This window comes from Malaclemys terrapin, chromosome 5 (genome assembly GCF_027887155.1).
Source record: "Malaclemys terrapin pileata isolate rMalTer1 chromosome 5, rMalTer1.hap1, whole genome shotgun sequence".
Lineage (NCBI taxonomy): Eukaryota > Metazoa > Chordata > Testudines > Emydidae > Malaclemys > Malaclemys terrapin.
Window position 1 is genome coordinate 31,217,318 of NC_071509.1, and position 17,327 is coordinate 31,234,644.

Here is a 17,327-nt window from a genome sequence, read left to right on the forward strand (position 1 = left end):
ACCACTGGATTAGATGTGTGTCCACGTTTCAAAATACAGTGAGCTAATAGATCTCATAAAAGGGCTTTGGGGTATTTTTAAAAACACAGTAGTGTAAAAGCTTAACATTTACTTTAAAAAGATTTGGTGCTTTTGGTTATTGCAGACTTTTTCTTTTAATTCAGAGGACGGGAGTATGCATAATTTCACATTCCCTGCAAAGCTGAAAGAAAAATATTGGTCTAAATAGGGCTTTATCTTCTTGTTGTTGCTGCTTTGATTCATGGAAATTAAAATACATTATGTTTTAATATTGCATTACTTGCAATTCCTCTGAAATATTTATTCTCTCCCTTTAAAAATGTCTGCAAAAATAAGTGTGTGTTAGGATATTAGCAGATTAGTTCAGTCAAACAGTGCTAATTATAGGTTTAATTGCTTATATGTGAAAATCATTTATTTAAATTAGCTGCATCAAACATACAGTGTGCCCAAATACTGAAACATTGTGGTACTGGAAACTAGGTTTGTTTGTCCCTCCCTCCTTCCCCCTTCCCCCCGCCGAAAACAGGACATGCAAAAAATGAAGAACAATGTCCCTCTATGTACTGATCAGCAAATGCGTTTAAACCCCAAGCTCCCTCCTCCTCTCCCCCGGGGTCAGAGAGCAGCCTCATTTGAACAATGACTAATGGAATGCATTGAAATGTGTGGGGGGTTGCAAGGAGAAATACTATTCAAGCCAACAAACTTATTTCATTTGTGATTTAGAGGGGCACTGTGCCTTTTTTCCCGAACTTCTCCAGGGAAAGAATGAATGGCCATCTCAAGGTTATATAAGAGTTGATATTTGGGATGGAAGGCATTGTACCACATTAGGGTTTAAATAAATAGGGTTTTTGTCATGTCACAGGAATTCTGCAAAGCAAAAATGTTGCTTTAACGGCACAAAATCCATTCAGAGACATTCAGGAGTAAGGTGAGTACAGCAGTGATGAAATGAATATGTTTATGAATGAACAAATACATTGTATTAATACACAGACTGATAATATTACTACAGTAGGTGGGATGGACTTGTATTCTGATCTGAGAAGGAAAAAAAAAGAGGGAAAAGCCAAGGAAGTCTACTGATTTTTACCATCAGGAAAGCTTAGGTAATTAACATACTGAGGAGTGCCTGGCTGCCAATCCCTCTGTCTTGTGGTGACAAAAGAATGCATGAGAGACATTTTTATAAAATGAACAAAGAGAAGCAGAAGAGCTGGTACTTCCTCAGGTGAGACATACTAAGTTTTCATGTTCCATATCTCTGCTCCTTCAGCAATCAAGTAGTATCTGAATGTTATTGGATTTTTCTAAACCTTCATGTTGATATTAAGTTCCAGTATTCTCAACAACATTATGGAAGTACAAACACAGCAGCAAAGCCTGGTGGCTGCAGAGAGCTCCTCTTAATTTAATAAGGGTTTTTAAACAGAATGCTATGCACCATTGACTGTGCAGGAAAGCTATTTTTGCTGCAGAAGTTCCCAGCTCATGAATATCCTTGTACATGTCTCTATGCATTCCCTCCCTCCGCGCCCCCTTCCCCTCCTCCCTCCGCGCCCCCTTCCCCTTTTCCTGCTGAGAGGGTCACATGGCCATAGGAGAGCCTGACCCCCTATTTACATTTCAGTGTGCAGATTACACACTGAAGAATAGTACTACAGTTTACTGCTTCCCTTTTTTTTTTAACTTTAAAATTCTAGTTTGTAGGAGTCTCTCTCTCTTTGCAAGCAGCTTGCAATTTTTTTTTTAGTTTGGCATAAGAATTCATTCTGAGTTAGGAGGCGCCTATACAAACAATAGTGTATTTCAGTTTGGGGCTGTATAGTGCCTTGCACTTGAGATCTCACAATGTGAAAATGTTTACAAACTTTACCAATTTTGTAGATGAGTAAACAGGCAGAGAGAGGTTACGATTTGCCTGAGGTCACACAATGAATCAGTGACAGACAGAGCTGGGAATATACTCTAACTCTGGAGTCCCAGCTAACTGTTCCCTAGTCTGATTACTAGATGCTCCTGTCTCCCCTTAGACTAACACGGCTGCTACTCTGAAACCTGTTAAATTCTCTAGCACACACATAAAAACAGACTCTGTGGTGTTTCAGCAGAAATACTGTCAGAAAACCATAGTGTATGTAAAAAGGGGCCATAAGGAGATGATGTTTCAGATTTAGAAAGAGTATTGGTGAGACTTCCCTGAGATTCAATCTCAATTGAGTGGATTTCCATTGTGATCAGGGAACAGCATAGTAAGAGTGAGACTTGGAGATGCACAGCCTCAGGGGATTTATGTGGTGATAGCTCTAGATGATCCTGTAACAGGTTAGAAATGAAATACAAAGGGCTCTATTCTGCCCTCGTTTACACAGCACTTAACTTCAGATTTTCATGCCACTTAAACAAGAATGTCACAAAGCATCTCACTCATTTAAAATGATATAAACTATTCTCCCATCAAGATTATCCCATGCAGCTCAGATCATGTTACATTTACATAAGCAGAGATGGGCTTTGGAAAACTGGGACAGAGATTAAAATAGAGGCTGTGAGAAAATTAAGCTGAATTCTCTTTAATGCTCAGAAGTATGCAGGCAAATGAGGCATAGCCATTAGAACTTCTCTAGTAGTTTGTTTACATGTGTATTTATCAGTACAAATAGGTGTGTTGTACTGTAGTTTATATAAATGTACAACATGCACTTTTTCACTAGGAATCTACTGGAATTTTCAAAATGTCATGCTCTAAAAAAATCTGCTGTTGTGTATGTGCATACAACATTGAGAATAAAGGGGATGGTTACATTGCAATGCCACATGTTATATTCATTATGTTATCAGAATTAAATGTTTCCTGTTCTTAGGTATATAGCAATGCCATTAAGAAAAATATTTGCCAGTTACCAAGCAGAGGCATGAGTTATCCCTATTTCCCCACTATATTAAATGTAGAGAAATACCATGTCATCTTCATCTCCATTTCTACTGTGTGTGGTAATGTGGCAAATGTTGACTTTGAAGGAAAGCTATTATACAGTGTATGTAGCACACCACATTTTATGCTAAATCCCACTTGAATATATTAGTGTGTCTAATACACTAGCCTGCTGTACTACTCACCAAGGACTTTTACCATCTAACAGTAAAACAAAAACACTCCAGTCAACAGAAGGAGAAAGATTATCTGGGTATAATATTTTTATGTATACCAATTAGTCCAGATACAATGGTTAAATTTCAGATGCTAACTATTCTGGCTACAATGCCTAAATTAAGACAGGATACCAGCTACAGGTTAGGTATGATTTTATTCTCCAGTCGGATCGAGGATAATTCTACTCTTATGTAGGCACAAACTGTACAACTCTCAAAGTCAACAGTAGTTTCAAGTGCAATAGCCAAGGGCAGAATTTGGGCCTCTCTGTTACCTTTTATTGCTGTGCTCTTCATGATCAAATCAAGAATTTATCTGGTATTTATCTTGATTCTTTTTAATTTATGGCTATTTTATAACATTGCTTTTATATCTGTTGGATAGTTTTACTTCAGAATGTTCCATTTGGGAAATATATAGGTTACCAGAACATGAATATAGAGATATTTTGCATTGACATGGTTGTGAAGTGTAAAGTGTACTTCATTTTGTCTGTGAAAATCTCGAAAGATTCCGTTTGGGATCAGTTTCATTGGCTGTTTATCCAAAGTAGAGCTAAGCAAATACTTGGGGAGTAAGGGGACATTTGTGAATATTCACTCAAACATTTTGAATTTTACTCGGCTGTTTTCATGCTCCATCGTTTTCACCATCCAAAATGTTATAGCAACATGTGCACTAGCAGAAGTATTCAAAGCTACAGCAAATTGCAAGATAATATTGGGTAATATTCCCGGATAGCAATTTCAAATTTGAGTAAACTGATTCTAAGAGTTACAGTCCTGCAATCAGAAAATAGGAACAATACTACGTGATCTGTTTCTGGTCAAACCAAAAATCTTTTAAATTTCTAACACCCAGTGTTTGCATAGGACCAGCTTGAGCTCTATGGACCAAAATATTATTCACCAGATAATTTTGAACAATGAATTAATTTGTGATGTTTGCAAGCTGCTTGAAGATAATTCATGAACAGGAACAAATATATGTATAAAATTACCAATTAGTTCTCTCAGCTCTAATCCATGGGCTGGAAATCAGGACAGACCAACCATTCCTTTACTCACAAGATTACTCCTAGTTCACTTTCTGGTCCCAGATGGAATTAGGAAGCCCAGGGACATGTCAAAATTCAAAATAATGCCAATGGATAAAGGATAGAGTGTTAACTACATTTTTTCCCAATCTCAAATAATTTTCAGTTTGTATTTGATCTGAGTTCCGGCTGAAAGATGAGGGGGCTTCCTATTTTATCCAAACCAGTTCACTTGTCCCCATCATGCGTCTATGTACCACCTGTTAGATAACCAAAGGGTGCAGTGAACTGAACAGCTATGGCAACGTTGGTCAAACTGCAGCTCATGATCTGCATGCAGCTCTTTTACAGCTGAAGTGTGGCTCATGGAACCTCCCCCACCCCCACCCCACATTCTCTGTCTAACAGACTGGGGTAGGGGGGAGGAGGGAACTTGGGGCTTCTGCCCGGCAGTGGGGTGGTGGGGCTAGAGGCTTCTGCCAGAGACAACAGATGCCTGCTGAGAGTTGGGGGAAACAATGTAAGGGTTCGCCCCCCCCCAACAGTTTGAGTCATGCCCCCGTAGGCGTATCCCTGCTCTTACCCTCAGTGGCCCCATATTAAAGCTCCCAGGTGTTAGCTCTGTGGGGAGAGGCAGCCACAAAAGGAGGGTTCTCCCTGCAGCTTGCTGCAGCCTCTCCCCAGAGCTGCATCTCTCAGCTTGCCGGCTCCAGCAGCTGCTGTGCAGGGAGGGGGCCCTGCAACATCATGTGACTGAGTGGGGCCAGCAAACCCTGGCAAAAATCTGGGGGGTATGTCACCGCATATGCACCCCCATGTGTCTCCTCTGGCTTCTGTCCACTGGCAAGGGGGGTTTTGGGGCTTCACCCCAGCGAGCCGTGCCTGACGGGGCTCAGGGCGTCAGCAGGAGTGGGGCTGAAGCCCCAGACCCCTCTACCCAGAGGGCTGAAGCCCCAAGCCCCAGCAGGTGTGCCCCACGGGGCTGAAGCCCCATCAGGCACACCCTGGCTCTCAAACTTCTGAAGATTGTCATATGCGGCTCAGAGGACCTATAAGTTTGGCCACCCTGAGCTATGGAATGGGTGAAGACTTCTTCATTCACGTGTGCTGTCTAATAACTTGTGCATACAAAGAGGATATGTTTGGTTATTTTTTCCAAACGGTTTTCTTCCACAGACCTCACAAGACTGCTTATTTAGGCTAGAAGAGCAGTCTGGCACTACTTGCTCAGACAAGGAACAGTGATCATTGACTTTATTTTTATATATCTAAAACATTATTAGCGCACTAATATCAAAGAAGTAGCATATCCTTCACACAACATAACAAAAGAAGGTATTTAGTTGCACTGGCCTCATATTTCATTGTACTACCACATCACAAGTTGCAGCAGTGATAGACGGAATCACATATCTTCTAAAACAACAAGGAAGAAAAAATGCAACTATAACATTCTTTGAAAGGTCTGTAAATGCATGTTAGGCATCAACTGCATTTCACCAAAACAATACAAGCTGCACTGACAGCAAAGTCATAACGTCATGTACCTTTACAAAAGACAATAGAGGAGATAGAATTTAAAGTTGCCATTGAGGAACATGACTATATAAAGCATATGCACGTGATATTTCTAAATGAGTCCTCCTTTGATCTTCACAAGGATGACTATGTAACCAGAACATAAAATGTGCTCTTTAGGCACACTGAATACAGGTACAATGATCATTCTTAAAATTTCCATTTGTCTCATGAGTATCTTTAACAACTACATTTTACCTCAAGTACCTGGTTCTTCCTGTGGAAGGGGCCAATATTTATATGAACTGTTGGCACTTAAAACAACGCCGCCACAATCTCATGCAGCAAAATGTAACAATAGAGAGGGTAAATAAAGATAATTGAAATTTTGGGCATCACTTTAGCCAGCATTCTGAAGTAAACCAGAATCCACAGAAACACCGCAGACCACTTCTACCTTCCCATCTCCCTGGCTGTCTAGTGGAGTTCTTCAAGGGGACAGAAGCAGGTTTCAGACAGTATGATGTTCCCCTACTTAATTTTTTTAGCTACCTATTTGAGACCCAGGCTGCACGTAGCATTTCCCACTGGGAGAGGGAGGAAATTCATGGATGGAAATAGGCCATTTTTGGCTTGCCAAACTGCCTTTTACTCAGATATTTTTGTGGGGAAGAGAGAATTGAAAATATGTTTTTATGTGTGTGTCATATTTGTGACAAACATGGGACCATAGCAAGCCACATATTTTTGAGCAGAATTCCCCAGTGATTTCCATTCAGATTGTAAGCTCTTGTCTCGTGTGTATATCCATGTAAGCCATGCCTGCTCAGCATAGCACTCTGTCCCTCTCTAGTGGTGGCTAGGCAACTAAACATTGATGAGCCTGGGCTAAGAGAACTGTCTCTTTTAGCTCAGGCAGTAGAGGCTTATGTATTAAGATGCAAAGATGCCAGATTTTCTCCCTAATGCAGACAACCCGACCAGGGTGGCAGCGTTACAAACAGTTCTTAACACAACATAGCCTAAGCGCTGTTAGAGCCTCTAAATACTCCTGAAATACAAATAATAAAATGGATGGCAATATTAGGCACACATATAGAGAGAGGCAGTTCCAGGAACTGTATGAATTATATTGCCAGACCCTACCACTATCAAATACAAAAAACATGTAGGTGTTTACATTTTCAGAGAAATGGGTGCACTGTTACTCATCTAATCTGACTATGACATGCTTTATTGAAGTGAGATGAGACACATCTGAGCTGTTAAAGAATTTCCCTTTTACTACTTTAATTTTCCTTCTAATGAAAACACCTTAGTGCACCTCTCAAGGGTAGTCATAATTTTTCAGCTTTTTGGAAGGAGAGGGGTTGGGGGAAGGAGATGGAAGAGAGATATTTTCCTAAATTCAAAGTACAAAACCTATGGGTAATTTGATTGGTATCTGGGAAATAGGAGGGGGAGGGAGGTGGGGGGAAGGAAACGGGGAGAGTGAAGATGTAGCAAGGGTTGTATTTCAAGACACAAATAAACATCTTTACTGTCAAACTCGTATCACCAAGACATTAATTCATCTCTATCTGTAACAGACAAAATATTGCTGATAATGAGTTACAGCAAAACTTCTTAATTACTAACCATATTTAAACCAACCAAACATAGTGCTATTTCATGTGTCAGGCTTTCTGGAATGTAACTTGTATGAAGGATACTGTACTAAATAAAGTTGCATAACTTTCCACACCTACTTTCTGTATAGTAAACCAAAAGTAATTCTGTAGTTTGACAACATTTCTGCAACATGGAAAGACAGACAGTCGAGTACAATATGGGCAGAACAGCTCATTACTGTTAGCAGGAGCCCTCTTTCTCTGACAACTTCAGAAATGCATTTTAATAGAATAGCAGCCACTAGAAAATTATGACTTTGGCTGGCCCATATACTATATCACTAATTAATTAGAGAGGAGATATTTACCAACAAGGTTTCAAATATGGTATACCAAATGATTCAATATATTAAATGTTAGTATTTTTGATATGATGCCCAAGAGGTTTACAGAACTATGACAGCTGGGAAAAGGCAGACGTTTTTTGTTTTGTTTTTTACTTTTTCCACAAGTATCAGTTAAATACATACATGTGAGGCACTTTTGCAAATAATCAGACGATTCTTCCACACTAGAAGATAGAGACATAAAAAAGCAATGTTATTTTAGGAGAGGCTGCAGGAAAGTTTGGCCTAATTTAGAGAACTTTGTTTCTCATAGACACATGAATTGTTATGTAGATGAAACATGGAGATAAGGGGTTAAGTTAATTTTACATTCACATGCACATATGCCAACTGCTAAGCCAAGCATATTATATAGAAGCCCCACCTGACATTAGAACTTCATTGGGCTAGGCACAATACAAACACACAATGAAAGTGTGTCCTGGCACAGAAGAGCTTACAGTCTAAACAGACAAGATGCAAAGGTTGGGAGATAAGGACTATTAGTATCTTATTTTAGAGGATGGGGAACTAAGGCACAGAGAGAGTAAGATCCTAGCATCACACAGCGAGTCTAAGGTGGAGCTCACAGTTGAATTCAGATCTCACGTGTCTCAGTCCATTGTCTTCCTCTTTGGTATATGATACATGAATAAACTATAGTTGTGACCCTGCTGAAAATGTAATAGAAGCAAGTCGTCTGAGCAGCAGCACAACAACTGAAGTCAATGAGCAACAACTGAAGTTCTACGCAGGAATAACTGGTTCCAGGATTGGTTCCTAGGAGTCTTTTTATTTTGGCCATTATTGATACATTCTTGTGAGCAATAGATTTAAGAAAAGGTAATTTGCAATGAAAAATCCCTAGTGCTAAATATTCATTATCTATATTTCATAGTATGCATCTGTGATGGAGGGACTGGGACCTGCCTATTTTGTACAAACATTGTTCAGAGGGTTTTAACAAGAGGCCTTACCTAAAATTGATACAGATAGCCAAAGAAGTCTCTGAAAGAGGATATGTGGGCTAGGCCCTAAAGCCTTTGAAGGATTGCTATTAATCATCACTAAAGGATCTTGATATCCTCAATGGTCCATGTCCTAAAGAAAACAGTGAGTCCAAACCATAGATAACTGAAGGGAGAAAAAAAAAAAAAAAAAAAAAAGAGTATTTTGGAAAGTAAGGGGTAGTAGCCCTAGATCGGGGTGGACTTGATAAGAGAGCTTTCCTAATTGAAAAAAGGAGTTGTTGGTCTCTGGACAGGAAAGATGCTGACAGCTGGACCAGAGTACTCAGAGAGAAGGAATTGGCTCACGAGGGATGTAAGTGATTCACTTTTCTCTCTCTCCCCCCCCCCGCGCCCCCCTATAACTAAAGTGAAAATGCCTCATCTGGTTTAACTGATAAGTGTATATAGTCAACTGTTTCTTTTGTTTTAATTCCATTTTCTCTCTGGTTTTGATAAATCTTGTTTTGATTAAGATTACTATTGTCTGTGGAATCTAAAATCCCCTATTAGTCTCATTTGGGTTACCATCAGGCTGTGGAACGCACACACCAGGGAAGAAGCCAAAACACGAAGAAGGAAGTGAGTACAGGTGATGGTGTTGATCACCGCATCTTCCCAAAGAAAGATATTCATCCTTCCTCCTTGGCCTCAGCAAGTAGCCACAAATGAGCATCATTCCTGGAATATCAAAGGGAAGGTTGACATACTGGCAGAGTCAAAACAGTAAAATGCAGTATATCTATTAAATACCAAACACGTTTCAGGACAATGAATGGCTTAATGCCCATCAACACTTAGGATTTTCAGAAACAAGAGGAAGCCTTCATGCCTAACTGGTCCTGTTGACACCTGGTATTATACCAGATGTGTAGATATTTATCGGTTTTCACTGATGCCTGTAAAATCCAGGCCAAAAAGGTATGCTAAGAATAAAAAGCATTCACTTTAAGTTTGAATTTTCTGGCTATAGTTCATTTAAGTTAGACCAGTGGTTCTCAAACTGTGGTGCATGGAGCACTGGTGGTCTGAGGAGCTGCTTCTGTCACAGTGTTGAAGTTAGAGAGACAAGGTAGGTGAAGTTAATATCTTTTACTGGACCAACCTATGTTGGTGAAAGAGAGGAGCTTCTGAGCTACGAAGAGCTCTTCAGGTCTTCTTCAGTGCTGAAGTGTCTGTCACCTTCAAGCAGTTACACCGGTCAGGATCCTTTTACCGTTTCCAGATGTTTGGTTGGTGTGGAAAAAAAAAGCAAGCATCATTCTGCACCCTTCAAGGACTCCCTTCACTGGGCCTTTGCTGTACAGTTAACCACATTTCAAATTTGTGGTTGACTCAATAATTGTACACAGATAACGTAGGACAGATCTAAAACTATAAAACAACAAGGTGGGGCTGCAGACAACAAGAGGAGATTCAGCACGAAAAAGTGTGAAGTACTACACCCAGGTAAGTAAAATAAGCAGCAAAGACACAAAATGAGAGGATGCAAACAGACAGCTGCACCCCTAGGATTAAAGCGAGTTTATTTTCATTGAGTTTCTGTAACAGTGTCTTAATATGAGCTAAACCTTAGGTGCTAAAGGATGAGGGGTGGGAAGGTGTGCGTGTCCAAAACAGATTCTCTATCCTAAGAAATGGTCCATTATCTGAAAAACTTTAAGAGCCACTAATTTAGCCCCTACATTTTGAACTGATATACCTGTCCTTTATACTGTATTTTAAAGTGTTTTTTATTTAGTAATGAAGGTAGTTGTACACAGTTTTGATCTCAGAGGAAATCTATTGTATAAGAAACCCTCATACATTTTGGCTGAAGCCAATGGAATTTCATGAAGCACTTTCAATAACTTCATGTATAATTGCTAGAATTCCGTGTTTCCCAGAAGCTGGGAATGAGCGACACCGGACGGGTCACTTGATGACTGAAGCACCTGGCATTGGCCACTGTCAGAAGACAGGATACTGAGCTAGAAGGACCTTTGGTCTGACCCAGTATGGCTGCTCTTATGTTCTTATGCTAGTAAGTCATGTGCATGCAACTGGGGGCAGAATTTGTCTACATCTTACACAGGTAAGAATTAGTGCTTTCAGCTTCCCCGCCAATACATTGGTGGAAAGGAAGCACTTGGCAGCAATGCAGAATTTGCCACAGAAAGCACATTTACTGGAAGAAGGTTATGGGGGAGTCAGGCATGAACAATTCTGAATCCTCTGCCTTAAGAACAGTGCTGGGGGAGGATTATGAACAGTATACAACCTTTTCCAAAAAACAAAGCTTCCAGGAAATGGGGGAGGCAATGGCATGACCATGGACATGTCACACCTGTAACGATGCGGTTCTGGCGGGACCCAACTGAGAGTGCCAATTGAGGACAAATTGCTCCAACAGGGCAGTTACAACCCTAGGCTGGGGTTTTTCCACCTCTAAAGCAAACCAAACCAGCCAGACAAAGGACTTTGGTCTCACCCCACTGGCTAACCACAAGTCACACAAGCAATTCCCTTAGACACTCCAGTTTCCCAGTATCACCACCAGTACCACTCATTATGGGGACAAATGGTTATGAAAACCAATACCGTATTAAAAAGAAAAAAGGTTCTCCTGATCCCAAAGGATCAAGCCCCAGACCCAGGTCAATATACAAATCAGATTTTATCCACAAATCACGCTGTTGCCAATCCTTTAGAATCTAAAATCTAAAGGTCTATTCATAAAAGGAAAAAGATAGAGATGAGAGCTAGAATTCGTTAAATGGAATCAATTACATACAGTAATGGCAAAGTTCTTGGTTCAGGCTTGTAGCAGTTTATTTCATCACTGCAGGTTCAAAATCAAGTCTCTGGAATACATCCCCAGCTAGGGTGACCAGAAATCCCGATTTTATCGGGACTGTCCCGATATTTGTTTGTCCCACGTCACGACCCATGTCGGGACACTGGACAAACAAGCAGTTTTGCCCTCCCAGAGGGACTCTTGCCACCCCCGCCCCGACTCCGCCCCCTCCTTCCCCTATTGGATCCCTCCCCAAATCCCCGCCCTGCTCCCACCTCTTCCCCAAGCACGCGACATTCCTTCTCCCTCCCAGTTCCTGGAGCTGCTGGTGAGTGCGAACTCCGGCACTGGGTGGGCAAGGGGGGCTGGCAAGGGGACTGCTCCCCCAGGAGGGAGACGGGGGGGGCTCCAGGGCTCCGGACCCCAGCAGTGGCAGGGGAGAGCAGCTCGGGGCCGCATGAGCGGGCCATGTAAAGTTTATCGGCTCGTGAGGGACCCTGGCCGGCTCCTCGCCCCTAGGGAGGTAGCGTCCCTGCCCCGCGCCCCGCTTCAGCATGTTCCACTGGCCGCCGCAGGCCAGGTAAGGAGCTGAGTCCCCCCTTTCCCCCATCATCTTGGCTCCTCAGCTAAGAAGCCGAGTCACCCCCTCACCCCCCTCCTGGGGGAGCAGCCCCCTTGCCAGCCCCCCTTGCCCACCCGGTGCCGGAGCTCCTCGTACTCACCAGCAGCTCCAGGAACTGGAAGCCGCGCCACCACCCCCTCCCTCCAGGCTTGCGCTGCCATTACAGCTGCAAGCCTGGGAGGGAGGAGGAATGCCGCTCAGCTGAGGAGCGAGGACGAGGGGGGAGCGGGAAACTCGGCTCCTTATCTGGCCTGAGGCGGCCAGCAGAACATGCTGAAGCAGGGCGGGGACGCTACCCCCCTACAGGAGCGAGGAGCTGGCTGGGGTCCCCCCCGAGCCGATAAACTTTATATAGCCCGCTCACGCTATATAAAGCCCCAAGCCACTCTCCCCCATCACTGCTGGGGTCCGGAGCCCCGCGCCTCTCCCGCTCGGCTGTGCACCAGCAGCGGGGTGCACCGCATGTGCCCAGGGAGGGCCACAGTGCTGCCGTGGTGCGGCCAGGGCCTGCTAATTTCCCCGGCCCCTGCGAAACAGTTTTTTTTTTTTTTGTTCTGGCCTCCCCCGCGTCCCTATATTTCATTTCTGTGATCTGGTCAGCCTATCCCCAGCTGTGATGGGTCATCAGTCCTTTGTTCAGAGCTTCAGTTTATAGCAAAGTTCCTCCAGAGGTATGAAGCAGGATTGAAGACCAGATGAAGGAGAGGCATCAGCCTTTTATAGTCCTTTCCAGGTGTAAGAACACCTCTTTGTCCTTACTGTGGAAAACAACAGCAAAATGGAGTCTGGAGTCACATGGGCCAGTCCCTGCATACTTTGCTGAATTGCAAGGCGTATTTGCCTTCTCTCAATGGGTCAATTGTATAGCTGATGGTCCTTAATGGGCCATCAAGCAGGCTAGGCAGAGCTAACACCAACTTGTTTGGGATGTTTCCCAGAAGCATAGCATAAGTTTGAAATACAGACAGTATAGAGCTAATATTCATAACTTCAACTACAAAATTGATACACACATATAGACAGCATAATCATAACCAGCAAACCATAACCTTGTTTTAGATACCTCATTTGACCCCCTTTATACAAGATTTGGTGCCACTACAGGACTTTGGTTGCAACCATGTTCTATGTGGTCCCAGATTATATCAATAATGTCACAACACCCTAAGAAAAATGTCATTGGAGTGGAAGGTTCAGAACTTCCCCCTGAAAGAGTCCTGGAGTGGAGGATGATAACAAGGCCATGAAGACTTCTCCAGTAGTAAGCTGAGTGGCACTTCCACTGTGGAGAAGGTTGCTGCCAAGAGGAAGTTGGGCTGTAGAGCCTCCCTAATAATGATTCCTGCAGATGGGGGCAGAGGGCTGCACAAACCTGGCACCAGAGCAGAGGGAGAAGCTCTCAACAACAAAAGTGGAAGAAGCTCATTCTTCTCACAAACATCCAGACCAGTCTATAGCTATCCAGGCTGACTCTGAGGTTCACCCATCAGCTATATAGTGTTTGTTTCCTTGATGAGGATTATTTTCTCCCAGGCAAGGAAAGCCTCTGACCTCCACCCAATAAAATAATAACACATGAAATGAGGCAGAAGGCTTTCTCCTGTTCCCCATCGTTTCCCCAGAAAAAGATCTGACAATAGGAAAGGGCTATAAGGAGAAATACCAGTCTAATCCAAGTTCATTGTTTAGCAGCAGCAAGTCATGTATTTAAGAAAGAAAGGGAGATTGAATCCTCTCCACTGCTCTCTCCAAGCAAACTCAGTTCCTTCCAAGACAGTTGCACACAATTCCTTCTTCTAATAGACATTTTTTTTTAAATTCCTTATTGCTGTCAGCTTCTTTTTATTTAAAAATTGAGGCTGTGACAGCGTGTGGGTGTGTGAGCCATGTGAGAGCAAGGTTGTTCAGGCACAATGATTAGTAGAGACATGCCAAACTACCTGCAGGAGATTTTAGGACAGCGCCTCAGAATGCTGGTCACCCAATGACCTGCAGATAGCAAGGAATTAATCCACCTGCCCTGCTACTGCTTACCAGCAAACACAGTTGAGTGACCAAATCACTGAAACTTTTCTCAAATATTGGCAAAGTACGTGCAATAAATATTTTAATGCAATTTTAGCAGTTTTTTTTAAACTATGAGATTTTTTAAAAAATAGATTGTAAATTACTACATAGATCAATATAACCTGCAGAATAAATCTTTCCAATAATCATATACCAAGAGATTGTGGCTTTATCTGTTGGTCTGAAAAGCCATAAAGCTGAGCATTTTACCAAACTAGATGTGGTTTTACCTTAAGGGAAAAGCCAGAATGAAGCAACACAATGCTATTTAGAAGAGGAAGCATGTGAGGTCAGGATTTTCTTTTTTCAGTTCTGCAACTGGAATTTCATTTATCTCAAAGTTTTTATGCATTTTAGTCTACTGAAAAAACACCATGGTTTACCTGAAGCTGTCCCTCTGGGTTCTTTAGGAATCCATAATGGCAGACAACTCCACAGACTTGGAGGAAATGCAAGTGCATTCTAGTATATCAACGAATATAAAAAGAAATTCCACTATATTGAGGATGATGCTGTAAAGATAAGTGGGGAAGAAAGTAGTGACATTAGATAATCCCCATAGAAGACTAACTCTTTGATCTCCAGCATTTACATGCATTCCTTTACACTTTGTACATTGCTGGCGTTTGATTTCTTAACAACAAAATGCCACTACAACCCACATTTGAACATTCCAGAAATAAAATTCTACTTGATCCAGTTACATGCCTTCTAAATGCTGAGGGGGGAAATGTGAGGTCCTCAAATGTCCACGATGAATAAGTTATCAGCCAAATGCCAACTACTAATAATGTCTATTTAGTTTAGCTGCCTCTAAATATTAAGTCAAGTATGGCTTCTGCCTCCTCCACTAGAGTTGAGAGGTTACCATGATTTCAATGCTCCATTTCTGATCACATAGGCAAATCATGCTCAAGGGATTGTGTAGGTGTGAATGCACTAATGCGGACATTTTCTTCATCACGTTTCTGTTTGCATTCTGAACCAAGCCTAGTTTATAAGAGTTTTGCATCAAACTGCATGATTAAAACTCACTTTCACCTGTGTGCTTGCCTGCAGCTGTCCTGGCCAACTGACCCCACCAGGGGCTAGTTTTTTCTTTTGACTCAGCTCCATCTTTGAAATATTCACATATCTGAGCAAAGGGAAATAATGAGATATGATTTCTCGCGATATTGCCTGTGTGCTTAAATAAGTGGATATGTACCAAGGGAATTATATCAGTGGGAGTCAGTGTAAGGAAAATGACTCACTAGACTAGCTTAGTAGCTACCTGTAACTACGGAGACTTAACAAAATGCTACATAAATACAAATAAATAATATAAAATAAATCATGATATACGGTTTCTACTAAAATCCAATTAATTTATTATTAAAATTAAATGGAAGCAAATAGCCTGCAAGTATCTGAGCAACAATTCCTTTAAAAAAATGGAGGGGGCGGTATTTTTGATAAGGGTGAAGAAGGGAGAGAAGAGAGAAAGCCAAGGGAAGACATTTTCCTAGATAATAACATCAGAGTACAGTTGGCTGTTTAACTGGATATGCTCACTACAGTGGAGAGATTTAAATTGCAGAGAACTCAAGAGTCAGACAAAGCTGGGAATGGATGCTTGCTTAATACTTGCAACACCTCTCAGGGTTTTAAATATGCGTTATTCATGCCTCAGAGTAGTAGCAATAAACCAAAATAGTCAGAATCAGGGCAGCATAATGGGTGTTGCACATTACCTTAACTTGACTGTGAACAGCATACTTGAAAATGAATGTTAACTAATTAGCTGGTTAAATACAGTACACAAGGCATGAGCCTGTTTTAGTTACTCCTCAAAAGCTTTCAGGAGTCTTCTTGCTTCTAGTAAAAAGCCTTGCACACCATTCAGACCAGTTGGGATTCTGAGTATGACATGACACTGCATTCATGAGCAGAAAGTGGAAACCCTGGAAATCCTCATATATTAAAATTTTAGGGAGAGTATTTTGCTTCCTTTCTGCTTAATTAACCTCTATTGGGTAAGCTTCCTTACTGTAATATCTGATTCCTGCCAACTGTGTCTATGCAGAAACAGTGTTACTGGGACAAATTCATTTCAACCACATTTGAAGTCCAGTTATTCCATTATTCCTTCTGATGGAATGAAATTTGGAGGTAAATTCAGAGATAACACAGTAAGCTCTTTGGGGCAGGACAGTCTTTTACTATTGCTATACGTCAATACAGCACCTAATCCAATGGATGCCTGACCTAGCTGGGGCTGCTAGGTACTACTATACTACAAATAATAATTACTAGTAAAATAATAAAGCCTAGACCATCCTCCACTCTTCTCATTCATTACTTGCTTTCATAGCTCTTTCCTGATGACAGTCAACCAAAGAAAACTATGAACACTAGAAAGTGTAGAAGTTTTAGAAGATCACTTCCAAGATATAGCCTGATAAAAGTTCGAGGTACACATTTGGAATACAGATTCCAATTGATGAAGCAGAAGTAATCCAAGCCTGGAAAGAGGCCATTTTCTATGTGTTTTCCTGTTGCAACTGTATAGACAAAATCAGAAGCAATTCATATCTGATGGACTAATCAACTATCTGGCCTGCCAAGCACAGCAGAAATTGTAATTGTTCCATAAGTGTTATCGATCCTGAAGAAGTTGACTGGTGACATTTAACTAATACTGAGATCCAAAAGGTAAAATGCCTGTTTCAAACTCTAAGATGAGAGATATGTATCAACCAGAAACCAACTTTACCATTAAGGTGGACTTCTCTCTCACTTTTGCATAATAAGCATTTGTAGGGTTGCAAACTTTCTAATTGCACAAAACTGAACACCCTTGTCTCATCCCTTCTCTGAGGCCTCATACCCCGCTCATTCCATCCCCCCTCCATCACTTGCTCTCCCCCACCCTCACTCTCTCACTTTCACGAGGCTGGGGCAGGGGGTTGCAGTGCAGGGGGGGGGGAGGGCGCCAGCTGGAGGTGAAGGCTCCAGGGTGGGGCCAGAAATGAGAGGCTTCAGGTGTAGTAGGGGGCTCTGGGCTGGGCAGGGGTGCAGGCTCCCGGAGGGAGTTTGGGTGCGGGAGGGGGCTCAGGGCTAGGGCAGGGGTGCAGAAGGGGGT

At 42.0% G+C, this 17,327-nt stretch overlaps 1 long non-coding RNA gene across 1 annotated transcript in view; it reads left to right on the forward strand.

The window, feature by feature from the left end:
* The first annotated feature begins 771 nt into the window (after nucleotides 1-771).
* Nucleotides 772-17,327, forward strand: part of LOC128838753 (uncharacterized) — a 59,986-nt gene continuing 43,430 nt past the window's right edge. Inside the window, exon 1 of the long non-coding RNA XR_008445260.1 lies at nucleotides 772-958. This is a non-coding gene — a long non-coding RNA (uncharacterized LOC128838753). The remainder of the gene's footprint in view (nucleotides 959-17,327) is intronic.